We start from the raw sequence: 2,662 nt of genomic DNA, 5'->3' as shown, positions 1-2,662 counted from the left end.
GTGAATCCTTCCTGGTGTCAGGGCAAAAGTTGTCTGAGGGCAGGTGAATCTCTCCTGGTCTCAGGGCAGAAGTTGTCTGAGGGCAGGTGAATCTCTCCTGGTCTCAGGGCAGAAGTTGTCTGAGGGCAGGTGAATCCTTCCTGGTCTCAGGGCAGAAGTTGTCGGAGGGCAGGTGAATCCCTCCTGGTCTCAGGGCAGAAGTTGTCTGAGGCCAGGTGAATCTCTCTTTGTCTCCTGGTCTCAGGGCAGAAATTGTCTGAGGGCAGGTGAATCTCTCCTGGTCTCAGGGCAGAAGTTGTCTGAGGGCAGGTGAATCCTTCCTGGTCTCAGGGCAGAAGTTGTCTGAGGGCAGGTGAATCCTTCCTGGTCTCAGGGCAGAAGTTGTCTGAGGGCAGGTGAATCTCTCCTGGTCTCAGGGCAGAAGTTGTCTGAGGGCAGGTGAATCTCTCCTGGTCTCAGGGCAGAAGTTGTCTGAGGGCAGGTGAATCCTTCCTGGTCTCAGGGCAGAAGTTGTCGGAGGGCAGGTGAATCCCTCCTGGTCTCAGGGCAGAAGTTGTCTGAGGCCAGGTGAATCTCTCTTTGTCTCCTGGTCTCAGGGCAGAAATTGTCTGAGGGCAGGTGAATCTCTCCTGGTCTCAGGGCAGAAGTTGTCTGAGGGCAGGTGAATCCTTCCTGGTCTCAGGGCAGAAGTTGTCTGAGGGCAGGTGAATCCTTCCTGGTCTCAGGGCAGAAGTTGTCTGAGGGCAGGTGAATCTCTCCTGGTCTCAGGGCAGAAGTTGTCTGAGGGCAGGTGAATCTCTCCTGGTCTCAAGGCATAAGTTGTATTTTTCTGTTCTCAGGGCAACGTAGTTGGAAAAAAGGGAGTCAACCGTCTCCTCTGGTCTCAGGGCAGAAGTTGTCTGAGGGCAGTTGAATCCCTCCTGGTCTCAGGGCAGAAGTTGTCTGAGGGCAGGTGAATCCTTCCTGGTCTCATGGCAGAAGTTGTCTGAGGGCAGGTGAACCTCTCCTGGTCTCAGGGCAGAAGTTGTCTGAGGGCAGGTGAATCCTTCCCGGTCTCAGGGCAGAAGTTGTCTGAGGGCAGGTGAATCTCTCCTGGTCTCAGGGCAGAAGTTGTCTGAGGGCAGGTGAATCTCTCCTGGTCTCAGGGCAGAAGTTGTCTGAGGGCAGGTGAATCCTTCCTGGTCTCAGGGCAGAAGTTGTCTGAGGGCAGGTGAATCTCTCCTGGTCTCAGGGCAGAAGTTGTCTGAGGGCAGGTGAATCCCTCCTGGTCTCAGGGCAGAAGTTGTCTGAGGGCAGGTGAATCTCTCCTTGTCTCCTGGTCTCAGGGCAGAAGTTGTCTGAGGGCAATTGAATCCCTCCTGGTCTCAGGGCAGAAGTTGTCTGAGGGCAGGTGAATCTCTCCTGGTCTCAGGGCAGAAGTTGTCTGAGGGCAGGTGAATCCTTCCTGGTCTCAGGGCAGAAGTTGTCTGAGGGCAGGTGAACCTCTCCTGGTCTCAGGGCAGAAGTTGTCTGAGGGCAGGTGAATCCTTCCTGGTCTCAGGGCAGAAGTTGTCTGAGGGCAGGTGAATCTCTCCTGGTCTCAGGGCAGAAGTTGTCTGAGGGCAGGTGAATCCTTCCTGGTCTCAGGGCAGAAGTTGTCTGAGGGCAGTTGAATCCTTCCTGGTCTCAGGGCAGAAGTTGTCTGAGGGCAGGTGAATCTCTCCTGGTCTCAGGGCAGAAGTTGTCTGAGGGCAGTTGAATCCCTCCTGGTCTCAGGGCAGAAGTTGTCTGAGGGCAGGTGAATCCTTCCTGGTCTCATGGCAGAAGTTGTCTGAGGGCAGGTGAACCTCTCCTGGTCTCAGGGCAGAAGTTGTCTGAGGGCAGGTGAATCCTTCCTGGTCTCAGGGCAGAAGTTGTCTGAGGGCAGGTGAATCCCTCCTGGTCTCAGGGCAGAAGTTGTCTGAGGGCAGGTGAATCCTTCCTGGTCTCAGGGCAGAAGTTGTCTGAGGGCAGGTGAATCTCTCCTGGTCTCAGGGCAGAAGTTGTCTGAGGGCAGGTGAATCTCTCCTGGTCTCAGGGCAGAAGTTGTCTGAGGGCAGGTGAATCCTTCCTGGTCTCAGGGCAGAAGTTGTCGGAGGGCAGGTGAATCCCTCCTGGTCTCAGGGCAGAAGTTGTCTGAGGGCAGGTGAATCTCTCCTTGTCTCCTGGTCTCAGGGCAGAAGTTGTCTGAGGGCAGGTGAATCCTTCCTGGTGTCAGGGCAGAAGTTGTCTGAGGGCAGGTGAATCTCTCCTGGTCTCAGGGCAGAAGTTGTCTGAGGGCAGGTGAATCTCTCCTGGTCTCAGGGCAGAAGTTGTCTGAGGGCAGGTGAATCCTTCCTGGTCTCAGGGCAGAAGTTGTCGGAGGGCAGGTGAATCCCTCCTGGTCTCAGGGCAGAAGTTGTCTGAGGGCAGGTGAATCTCTCCTTGTCTCCTGGTCTCAGGGCAGAAGTTGTCTGAGGGCAGGTGAATCCTTCCTGGTGTCAGGGCAGAAGTTGTCTGAGGGCAGGTGAATCTCTCCTGGTCTCAGGGCAGAAGTTGTCTGAGGGCAGGTGAATCTCTCCTGGTCTCAGGGCAGAAGTTGTCTGAGGGCAGGTGAATCCTTCCTGGTCTCAGGGCAGAAGTTGTCGGAGGGCAGGTGAATCCC

The sequence above is a fragment of the Pagrus pagrus genome (genome assembly GCF_965226575.1).
Source record: "Pagrus pagrus genome assembly, chromosome: 7".
NCBI classification, from domain to species: domain Eukaryota; kingdom Metazoa; phylum Chordata; class Actinopteri; order Spariformes; family Sparidae; genus Pagrus; species Pagrus pagrus.
The sequence above is the reverse complement of the archived record's forward strand: the minus strand, read 5'-3'. Positions refer to the sequence as shown.